A 12,756-nucleotide genomic window follows, 5' to 3' on the forward strand; every position below is an offset into this window, starting at 1 on the left:
AAGAACTACCTGGACACTGAGTATAATTATTCACACGTGCGGATGCCATTTCCGGCATGTTTCTCCATGAAGAAGGTCAGCTTCAGTTTTTGCCACTTGTAGATAGAAGTTGAAGTGGCGGACGTCTTAACGAGGTTGCTAGAATGTCAAAGAAATAGATAAGGGAAATATTATGAAGATATATTTATGAATATCTAATTGAGCATTTAATTAAGAACTTAATCGAAAGACTAAAATAAGTTGGTTCTTGAGACCAAGTACCTATCTAAGTATAATAGTCTTTTGTACTTACGGTTTAGTAAGAGGACTCGAGTAAAACGATTACTCGTTAAAAGGAACAATAGAATAATCATGCCTCCGCAGACGGTGGTCTCTGCTTTCATGCCTCATCGCGGAGAATCTCAGCGAAAAAAGTGTCCCGAAGCGTGAGCTGAAAGGTGGCTATCTAGGCTGCCTAGTGAATGCCGTCGCCATGGTGGAGCTGGCGTGTAGCAACTCCCTAAGTCCAGGAACCTAATCCTGCGTCAGAAAGACAAAATTCGCTACGGAGAAAAGTAAACAAAAATATATATATAGGGAAGAAGCGACAAAGATTAAAGATCGTTAAGAATTACAGGTAATTTAATGATAAAAGGGAGAAAGAATTGTGTAAAAATTCTACTGGGAAAGAAAAGAAAGATTAAGCCTCCAACGAGAAAGACGTGCTCAGAAGCGAGTCCTGCGTAGCGCCATGTAGAGGAGCAGGAAGAAAATATTGGTAATCTCCTCGAACGACGAGCGCTTGATATTCACAATTAGAACTCGATATCTTAGCTTCTTATAATATCCTAATAAAATGTCATTTATCGATTACAATTGTCCTGTCGTATTTTATTGTGTTTGCTTTATAAATGTGAACTTTATTCAAAAAGAGTTCATCGATATAACGGTATTGAAGAGAACTACTCGAGAAACTATATAGAGGATTTAATTAATGTGTGGATCAACGTATGTATCACTATATGTAACAATAATATTGACTGTATATGTACGTGTGTAATAAAAGATTTCCGGTTTACAATGTTTACGATACTGATATAAAAATACCATATAGAGGATTTAATTAACGTGTATACTACGTATATATCATTATATGTAACAGTAACATTATGTGCATATGCGTATAATATTGGTTAAATGTTAAATGTTAATATTGGTTAAATGCGTTAAAGTGAAATGTTATTTACCTATTCAAGATAGCAAAGTAAACATACCATATAGAGGATTTACTACTGTTAACACTCGGTATTCTCGTATTCAAAGTATTTAACCAAATAATTTGGGAATCCAGCGGACGAGCTTGTATTTAATATGATTATATTTAATATAACAACTTTACTCAATATACGCGTAGGATTTTAAATGTCATGAGGGTTGCAGCGGACTCAATATTAATGTACCTCGATATCTTAGCTTCTTATAATATCCTAATAAAATGTCATTTATCGATTACAATTGTCCTGTCGTATTTTATAGTGTTTGCTTTATAAATGTGAACTTTATTCAAAAAGAGTTCATCGATGATTATCCATTACAGGTTGTTAATAAACCTGAATTATGCACAAAGGAATTGCCGTTAATAACTTAAGATTCTCTGCCCGTCGTACAGGGTACATATAGTAATTATTCTCGACGATCGTAACGTTTAAGTCCAATTCGAGCTTATAGTCCCATGCGAGTTAAACAACGACAATAGTTTGAATTTCTATTTGTTCGTTTGTCGTCTGTTTATACCCGGAGCACCTGCTGTAAACCAATACAAAATTTATTAGATCTATAAATAACACATATAAAACTTATTAATTTATAATTAATATAAAATAGGAGAGCACGAAACTTCCTATTTTATGGATATGTTAAATCTTTGTAAAAAATACCATATCATTAGTATCATTTTAATCGTTCTAAAGGATTTAGCCGCATAAATCTGTGACCCTTGGAAGAACCGATGTTCACGCGTGACAAATTGAAATTGTGCGAAGGTTCCGGTATGAACATCACAAGCCGAACATCGATACCAGGGGCACAGGCACATGTTCTGGGTTCATTATATATTTATAAAGGGCTGACGATTCAGTGGATGGTCCGGGTAAATTTAAATTGTAAATGAACGCATTGCTGGTTTCAAGTAAAAGCCTGGATAAGAGCGGATATGGTATGAGAGTCTGTCGTGGAAAGGGGAACAGGCCGCTTTTATTTGTAAAGTTTGAATCTCCTCGATATTGAAGATGTTGAAGCTGCAAGTATGTATTTCATTTTAATCCATTCGAGACCGAGATTTAATTGTAATACGATACCTAGGTGTCGGTACGATCTGAATGTTTAGTTGGAATGATTCTGTGTTTTACTCTCTCCAGGGTATCCTTTTCATACTTTGATTTTAAATCGATGACAATCTTAAATAGTATGCTTCATATTTTTAAAATATAAAATTATATACTATGTTATTCTATAATGTATTATGTACAGTTATATATATATATATATATATATATATATATATATATATATATATATAATAATTCTATATTGAAAAAAATATGAAATTAACATGATATATACATTACTACATAAGTTATATATAAAATATGTATATTATACCCTTGCCTACTGACTGATATGAATTTCTTTCGGTCTCGAATGCGTTAAAAGAGAGCGCAAAGAAGTCGAAATTACTTATTGTAATTAGTAAAACGACCTGAGAGGCAGACAGATACAAGAAAGAAGGAATATTATATTAGCGGCATTATCATGTTTTTGCTCTCTTTAATTCTTTCATCGAGACAGACAATCTACAGGTATTAATCGACCAATTTCTCCAAGCTGATAACTTCGAATTGATGTTTATATATAAGAAGTGTTATGTGTTAATCTGTCTAAATGTTTAAAAGGTGTTATAAATTAAATGTTGTTAAACGATACGTAATTGCCTTTTGATCGTAAATTTTACTATCAAGGGGTCTTTTATGTATGCGTAATCATTGTGAATTATAACAATTTATGTGATCGATATTAAAGGTGTTTAAAAGCATGTATTTTTTTGTATATTATTATTCTCCTATATTATTATCCTATATTATTATAGCATTCCTATATTATTATAATATCCAATTACATGTTGATACACAAGATATACAGATTATTATTTATAACGTTTTAGTTTTCTTAATTGAGTCATTCATTTAGTACAAATGATAAGAAATTAGTAATAATTCACAAAAAAAGGATATCGTAGTAGAAATATTATAAAAAAACATTTTCTGTTTTAGTGTAGAGTTACTCCTTCTTACAGACAGTGTCGTACAAATCTGTACGTCTCTGAGAAAATGTAGGTATCCGAGCCCTTACTTCCTCAACAACTTTTAGATCTGATAGAAAAAAGAAACATACGAAATAATAAGTAATGCTTACTAATAAATTCAACAAATACAAAGGAAGATGGCTAAATCGATAAATTAACGAGACTAAAAATTAATTACATCATGGATCTCTCGCTTTTAATTTTAAGCTGTAAATTACCGATATCGGTGACTGCCATATTCTCTTGAGTTTCCAAATCGTAAAGAATCTTTCCTCAGGGATTGGTCAACTGTGTATGTCCCCATGCGACGTAACTTGCTTAAGGAACACGAGCCGGTGATATGCAGGCAACGTATAATTGATTATCATTCGCTCTGAAACGCTGAAGTAATGACCAGTGCAGTGGTCCAGTGGTCATATTGAATGCCGCTGGATATATCAGCATTTGGCAACCTAACCCAGAGAAGCAGGAAATAACTTCGTAGTTGCACGGTTCACATTCCATCATTTCTGAATATGCGAGGACAGTCCTCTTATTGTGCTTTTAATTCTTTTATTTGTTTCATTTTCAGCAAATATACTGGTTTTTTAAATTAAGCTTCTTTTTATACAGAGTTACAGATTATATTAATTTTATATAGAATATATTTAAGAAAGATATTTAATTTTTTGCTAGTTAAGTATTGATCGATTAAGTTACTGTACCTTTGTTCCGATAAATGCGTGCCATTTCCTCGAATCTAATATCATAGCAAATGCCAATACCTATTTTGCAGCCCTCCACATCGAACGTCGTTAGGGAGTTACCAGGACTGAGTGAATCACTCTCTCGAAAAGTAATCTTATTAGGAATGTCGATGTCGAATAGATGTACCTAATAACATAAAAATGTAGTCGCTAATTCTATTGCTGCAACTTTTGTAATTTAATATCAAAGTTACCAACTCCTAAACTTTAATTACTTTTTATTTAATAACTGACAGCGTTTTTATCACTTTCTTTTATTAAAAAATCTTATCATTTAATAATGTTTAAAAAGGAGAAAAAATAAGTATAATAATATTTTAAGTATGTGAAAAATTTATACAACAACAAACACATTACAACAAAAATGGGCGTTTCCCGTATCATAACGTATTTTATAAACCGTAAATTATAGAATTGGTTAGATAGAGTCACTTTCTTCACCCCGATATTTTCAAATTCAAAGCCATAAAGGAATATATTACTTACCTTTCGGTGTCTTGCTATCAAAGTTCCATCGGGACCCCAAATAGTACAGGTAGTGTACAATTTATCGCCCTCTATTTCAGGCATCGTACCACCAACTACATAGATGTTGTTTTCTTTAGCTGCGTTCGATGAAGCAACGCTCGTTTCACCATCAGGAATACTCTCGCCGTATTTAGGAAAGTACTCTGCATTGCAATATTTCAATTAATGAAAAATAACTGTCTTTTGTTCCAACCATAAATTAAATTGAAATATTTGTCAGTTTTTTATTTTCTAAATTATCAAAATAACTAAGTTTTATATTTCGACTTAATTAAATATGCAATTTCTTAGCTAATAGTATATATAATAAATTGTTTCTACAGGTTCAAAATGAAAAATGAATATTTAGAAATATTTAATTACGACAATGCTATTTGTGTTAGCATCAGTGGCTTGTTACTCAACGACTTTGCTAGTACTTTTTGAAACATAAAGTTAGTTTTCAATTAACACTTATACTAGAGGCGGAATTATAAATGCAAAATAATTGATAATACTAATTTATAAGTAACCAATTATTAGTATCTTAAAAAATATATTTATACAAAAATCACGATAATCATGAAAATGGGGAAATCCTATATTCTCGAATCAATTCACAATTTATTTTGTATATTACTTAGATTCCGCGCTCATCAGTACGTACTCACTGGCGACATCGAGAAAATGTATCGGCAATTCCTCGTACGACCAGAGGATCGGAAATATCAAAGGATATTATGGCGCAGCGCGAGTGGAGAAACAGAAACATATGAGCTTAACACCGTAATACTCTTATCATAGAAATAGAAGCAGTCCTCAATTCCCGCCCGCTAACTCCTATCTCCATCGATCCAAATGATCTCCTAGCCCTCACTCCCGGACATTTCCTCATTGGCGATTCATTAATGTGCTTACGTGATCGAGATTTCAGAGACATTCCATCGAACCGACTCTCCAAATGGCAGCATATCCAACAGCTTAAACAACATTTTTGGAACCGCTGGCATAAGGAGTATTTGAACGAGCTAACCAACCGCAATAAATGGAGCAAGGGTGGACACAGCATCCAAAAGGGCACAATCGTCATCCTCAGAGAGGACAACGTTCCCTCCATGCGTTGGCCTCTGGGCCGAGTTATCAAGGTTCATCCAGGCGCCGATGGTGTCATCCGGACAGCTACAGTTCAGACGGCAAAGAGCATTTTGGATCGGGGCGTCAAAAGGCTTGTCCCACTGACAATTCAACCCGATCTCGAGAAACCCGAACAACTAGCCACCGAGACGAAATAAGATGGGAACTTCAACCACACCTCCCTAGTTTGATCGGTACCCTCTCAACGGGGGGAGAATGTTACGCCATGCGGCTTACCATAGGTCATATTCTTAACTATCGATCGCGCCACTATAATGTCGCAGACGGATCGTCGCGTCTGCCCGGCAAACAAACATTGTAGTGGCAAGCGCGTGGTTCATTAAGCAGGGCGACTTCCAGAAATGTCGACTCGTGGCCCGTATTTTACCTCGCGTAAAAGAATGTGGCGTGATCCGAACGTAGTGGGGGTCGCCTTCCAGAAAAAACGAAAAAAATCGAAAGGCGTTCAGAACTTTTCGAGAAGTCGAACCGTCAACACATGTGGTATGTCGCGCATTACTTATCAACCAAAACGCAGTTACATTTTTTTTGTTCCATTTATATCTTTCTAGTTAATAAGTTGTTGAAATAAACATTAATTTATTTGTGTTAATTCTGTGGAATTTCATTGAACTACCCTTATTATCATAATCGAAATAAGGGGATCGATCAGTTCGTGGCGTCGATTATTTAATCGTAACGGGAACTTACAACTCTCGTTGACGTGCTATCCTAAGAATTTATTTACCGCAAAACTGACAAAGTGTTTATTTAAAAAATGAGGTTGAAGGTAGTCCTTTTCTTTCATTTCATTCATTTTCATTTTCTTTCTTAAGTATGGCTAACACAATATCTAATCAATTAAAATTTTATATTTTCACGTGAGTTTCTTTAGATAATTATTATCAACATGATGACTAACTCTTACGGATTAATACGTGTCTGTAGGGCAATCCGGTGGACTTGATCGGCTTTTTACTTCGAAAGTTGAGTAATCGGTGTCGCTTTCTTACGCATCTTTGAACTGTATAAATGTTTTAAAATTGTTTGATCCAGAATGTACGTACCACACCGGACAATCAAGAAGGCACGTTTTATGTCTTTCTTTCCGATTAATAATAAGCCATTTACTGCAAAGAATGAACTTTAAAGGCATTAAACAGCACATCAATGTACATTTCAATTAGACTAAATAATAATGCTATGATTTTATCGGTAGTAACTTTACTTATTAACTTGAATTATTTCTTTCTTTTACTTCATGTTAGGAAGAGTATCTTTTTGCTTGAAATAAAAAATTGATATAGGAGTAATAATATGGATAGAGATCAAAAACTGTTAGGGCAGAAATTACACGTTTGAACTTTATAGTTCAGTATAGTTCAAATAGAAATTATATAGAATTATTTAATAATTTGTATTCCACTGGAATAAAAATTTAATTTCTATCTTTATCAAATCTCTATTTCAGAGTATTTGTACGTATGTACTTATCGTCTGCTGTATGATCGAATATCGAATAGGTAATAATCGTTGTTACTCATTATGTGAGAAAAAATTATGTATATTCACAACTATGACTATTGCATTTTAGGCGCTTGGCCATGGATCGCTGCATTAAGTTTTCGTAATCCCCGAAACCCAGACAAACCACTATGGAAGTACGGAGGTTCCCTGATAACGGCTAGGCATGTTTTGACCGCAGCACATTGTGCACATATGAATGGAATAGAAAACATACACAATCATAATATTGCCATTCTTAGATTGGTGGAGGAGGTGCCATTTTCGAGTAAGTCCTCAAATATATATATATATATATATGTATATATATATATATGCTATTGAGTATTACTGAAGTATCATATCCTGAAATTTCTTATTGTACACATATATTGTGTCATAAAGCGTGTACAATTCTTTCTCATACTTTTGGTCATTTGTTTCCTGCATTTTCATTTATTTTTTTATTTTTCAGGGTACGTATATCCCATTTGTACGAAAGAGCCCCTATGAAAGAGCAACTTCGTCGGCTATAACCCCCTTGTTGCTGGATGGGGAGCGTTAAGATATAGTAAGTGATATCAATTTTATAATAAAATTAAACAGTTCCAGTCTTAAATATCTTTCTTATTTTCTTCGTAGGACGACCACGACGTAATGCATTAATGGAAGTACAAATGCCAGTGATTAAGAACGCCGAATGCAAAATAGCTTATCCCAAATTTCCTAATGCACCTGATATCACTGATGGTATAATATGCGCCGAACATGCTCAGGGTGGAGAGGATTCTTGTACGGTAATTAAGTTACAGAGTTACTACAAACTATACGGTATCTGAAGACACGTCAATTCGAATTAACATCAAATCGACGTCTTAAACATTAGAAATAATAGATAAACACAATTTAATAGTCTTGCCCACTTCTCATACCTCATTATGGTATTTAATCTAATTTCCTTCTAATCTTAGTTTTGCTCAAAATACATATAACATGTACATTATAAATTGGAGTATTTCAATACACAAATCAATAGAAGATTATTACTGTATATAAGTATAATTTCAATACAATTCGATGGATATATTTCAGTATCTTTGATTAAAAATTTAACGATCCTTTCAGGCTGACCGCGGCGGACCACTGCTGATACAACATGAATTAACATGGTATTTAATAGGTATTGTGTCTTATGCTTATAAGTGCGGCACAGCTGGGTGTCCCAGCGCTCTAAATCGCGCCCTAAGGGGTTCTGCTGCGCATTGGCTTTCACAAATGGTGCACGGTGGAAAGCTTACCTGGCCAACGTTTAAGGAACAATTTCTTTCGCGTTTTGGTGGCAGAGAGACAGCCGCTTCGGCGTTAATAAGGATATCTAGAGAACGACCGTCGGAGACCGAATCCCCGGGAGCGTACGATAGTCGCCTCCGCTCCATGCTGCAGATGAAGTTGCAAGATCTAACGATGCCCGAAGTGATCAATGCCCTCGCCCTTTATATACTGAGTTCACAAGATCGACGCTTTCGGCGACTAACGCTCGCGAATAATATCAGGACGGAGGACCAATTTCATGATGAAATGAGGATTCTCCCTTACAACGATCAGCCGACATTTTCGCCAAGAAATTCACTAACGGAACCTGAAGCTAAACGAAGCAGGCTATCAGTTCCTCGGATTAAGTGCTACCGCTGTGGTGCTCACGGACATAGGAGAACGGAGTGTCGCCTGCAAACACAAACGGGGAAGGAGCAGGATATACGAAACCCGAAGGAAAAACGACCAGCCGCATCGTCAAAGGTGACCTGCTTCAAATGCCACGAGGAGGGACATATCGCGCCTAATTGCCCATCATCGCGGAAAAGAAACTACGATTCCATTGACGAACGCCGGATCGACTCCTGTGTAGTGGAAGCTCCGGCTGGTAGATTAAGCCATCTGGGTGAGTCGTATCCATTTTACTTTGATTCTGGGGCCGAGTGTTCGTTAATCAAAGAGTCCCTAGCCTCGAAATTTTCGGGTAAAAGAATAACCGACGTGGTAGTGATGCGGGGGATCGGGAATACTTGTACTAAGAGTACACTTCAGATTTCGTCCACTGTTTGTATTAACGGTCTTACATTGGAGATAGTTTTTCATGTCCTTGCTGACGATTACCTAAAATACGACATCATGATTGGTCGCGAGATTTTGAGCCAGGGATTCGACGTAAATATCGCGCAAGATAGCCTCGTTATTTGTAAAACAAAGGTCGTTAACGCTTGTGGTAAAGTCGCGGAAGATGCGGTCAACATTAACGAGGTTGACACTGATGTGATCGGTAACTATAAAGATCGATTAATCTCTGTTCTCGAAAAATTCAAAGAATCATTCATTACGGGTTTCCCGCGTACTCGCGTCAGTACGGGCCAGTTGGAAATACGGCTAATCGATCCCAACGTCACCGTGCAGAGAAGCCCTTACAGGCTTAGCGTGGAAGAGCGAAGAATAGTACGCGAGAGGATAGACGAGTTAATTAAAGCACAAATTGTAAAACCTAGTAATTCGCCGTTCGCGAGCCCTATAATACTCGTGAAGAAGAAGGACGGCTCAGACAGATTGTGCGTAGACTTTCGAGCGCTGAATAAAAATACGGTCGCGGATCGGTATCCCTTACCCCTTATTGCTGACCAAATCGCGAGATTGCAGAGTGCGAGATACTTCATTAGCCTGGACATGGCTAGCGGATTTCACCAGATCCCCATTCACCCTAACTCGACGGAATATACTGCGTTCGTTACCCCCGACGGTCAATACGAATACGTGACGATGCCGTTTGGGTTGAAAAATGCACCAGCCGTTTTCCAGAGAGCCATTTTCAAGGCCTTAGGCGACCTCGCTTATTCGTATGTCGTTGTTTATTTGGACGACGTTCTAATAATCGCCGACTCAATAGATCAAGCTCTAGAAAGGTTGCACACTGTACTAAACACTCTCGTAAACGCCGGATTTTCTTTCAATTTCGCTAAATGTTCTTTTCTGAAGACGTCGGTACTTTATTTGGGATATGTAATTCGTAACGGAGAAGTTCGTCCAAACCCGGGAAAAATACAAGCTTTGAATTCTTTACCTGCACCGTCGACCGTCACACAGCTTAGGCAGTTTATAGGTTTGGCCTCTTACTTCCGAAAATTTATTCCTAAATTTTCGCAAGTGATGAAACCCTTGTACGCACTCACTTCTAGTAACAAGCACATAACTTGGACGGACAGGCACGAAAAGATAAGACAACAGATAATTTCCGTTCTGACCGACGCGCCGGTGTTAATGATATTTGATCCCAATCGTCCCATAGAGCTACATACCGACGCTAGTTCGGAGGGGTATGGAGCTATTTTAATGCATAGAGTCGAAAAGGAAAACAGAGTCATCGAATATTATAGTAAAAGGACCAGTCCCGCGGAATCTAGGTATCATTCGTACGAGCTGGAGACACTAGCAGTAGTAAGCGCCGTTAAGCATTTCCGACACTACTTACATGGACGGAAATTCTTAGTAGTTACGGACTGTAATTCTTTGAAAGCCTCCAGCAACAAAGTAAACTTAAACGACCGGGTTTATAGGTGGTGGGCTTATTTGCAAACATTCGATTTTGACATCATGTATCGAGAGGGTAAACGAATGGCCCACGTAGATTTCTTTTCGCGAAACCCCGTAGACTTGAATCGCCGTATGATAGACAAGGTCGCAGAGAAAGAGATTAATCTGGCCGAGATCTCCGAAGACTGGCTATTAGCGGAACAACGTCGCGATCCGCAAATCTCCGAAATCGTTAATAAATTACAGAACGAAGAGCTCGCGGAAGATATCGCGAATACCTACGAACTGCGATCCGGTACACTTTACCGTAAAATACAACGAAAGGGCAGAACCCTTTGCTTACCCATTGTTACGACCGATCGCGGAGAGACGCGGTCGCTAGGAAAACGCGTCAGCGAGAGGCGTAAATTCTCGCTACGATTCGGTGAATCGACGCCGCGAAGTAGTCGTTCCCCTGTTTCGGGTAGGATAACAGAGGTGGTTGCTTGAATATTACACAGTAGTAAGTTAGGTCACCGTTTATTCCACAACTTATAACGAGGATAGTTACACTGGTGCGTGTGTACGAGATGAGTGAATGACTGATCTGCGGGTGTGTATACTCGCTCGAAGGATGTTGACCGTTCGAAGGATGTAGAATCAGTGCCTTTGGGAGACGATGCTGTCTCGGTGGAAGGCTAAGGATCGGTCCCTCCAGCGCATGGGACCATCGGATTTGTTGGAGCCGATGTTATTTAGGAGAGTGAGGGAATAGGCTTCGTTTTTAATTGGTTAAACGAAGGGTCTTAATTACCCTCGAGAGAAAGTGATTAATGGGGGGAAAGTTGCCGCGTGCGTGACAAAAAAAACAACTTTCCCTTGTCCTGCCGTGGTAGACAATAGTGTTGAGCAACTCCTCGGGACCAGATGTTTGTTTTGTTTAAAGGACCTTTTCTAGTAAATCTATGATTTATGGACGGTGCTTAAGGATAATGAGGGTACGCCGTGCGGACGAGCGGACCTCTGGTGTCCTTCTGGCCCGCGGTGTGGGACCTGGGCCAGGCAGAGAGTCGCGCGGCGTAACACCCATTGTTCCGAGAGGTTTTAGATGGTCCGTCATCAACCATGTGCATCAGTCAATTATGCACTTAGGATGGGATAAAACGCTCGAGAAGCTCTATGAGTATTATTGGTTCGAGGGAATGGCGAAGTATGTTCGCAAATTTGTCGAGAACTGCCATGCTTGTAGAGTTTCGAAGGCTAGTTCAGGTAAAATACAGGCTGAACTGCATCCTATACCTAAGACCGGCATACCGTGGCATACGGTGCACATGGACATAACGGGCAAGCTGAGTGGCAAGAATGACTCGAAAGAGTATGTCGTCGTCTTGATCGATGCCTTTACGAAATTCGTGCACTTACATCACACACGCAAATTGGATTCGCTTAGCGTTATCAAGGCACTTAAGTCCGCCGTGTTTTTGTTCGGTAGTCCCTGTCGGATAATAGCAGATCAGGGTAGATGTTTCACGGGCCGGGAATTTCAAGAATTCTGTGCAAGCAAACAAATCAAAGTTCATTTGATCGCGATCGGTGCAAGTAGGGCCAATGGGCAAGTAGAACGTGTTATGAGCACGTTAAAAAATATGTTCACAACGGTAGAAACGACCGGGCGTTCATGGCAAGACGCGATCGGGGAGATGCAATTGGCTTTGAATTGCACCATCAACCGCGTAACCAAATCGAGTCCTTTAGAGTTATTGATTGGTAGAGCAGCAAGACCGTATGACTTATTACTACCTGATAACATCGAGGAAAAAGAAATAGATATCTCCAGTGTAAGACAACAGGCAATAAAAGAGATGGAAACTAGTGCTAGGTATGACAAAGAGAGATTCGATAAAACCAAAGCTAAAGTAGTTAGGTTTAATCTCGGTGATTTGGTACTACGCCAAAATGAAGAAAGGAACC

General features: G+C 38.1%; 1 long non-coding RNA gene and 1 pseudogene across 2 annotated transcripts; one reads left to right on the forward strand and one right to left on the reverse strand.

Moving 5' to 3' along the window:
- The window catches only part of LOC117162091 (venom serine protease Bi-VSP pseudogene), a 34,180-nt pseudogene that overhangs the window by 19,608 nt on the left and 1,816 nt on the right, over positions 1–12,756 (forward strand).
- On the reverse strand, positions 3,158–4,234 carry LOC143304537 (uncharacterized). Of its 2 annotated transcripts, XR_013061191.1 has the most exons (3): positions 4,045–4,234; positions 3,559–3,792; positions 3,158–3,407 (listed from the first exon to the last, which is right to left on the reverse strand). It is a non-coding gene; the product is annotated as an uncharacterized LOC143304537 (long non-coding RNA). The 2 variants fall into 2 exon arrangements; XR_013061190.1 differs by lacking the exon at positions 4,045–4,234 and having other exon boundaries at positions 3,559–4,038.

The sequence above is a fragment of the Bombus vancouverensis genome, unplaced genomic scaffold (assembly GCF_051014615.1).
Source record: "Bombus vancouverensis nearcticus unplaced genomic scaffold, iyBomVanc1_principal scaffold0039, whole genome shotgun sequence".
NCBI lineage: Eukaryota > Metazoa > Arthropoda > Insecta > Hymenoptera > Apidae > Bombus > Bombus vancouverensis.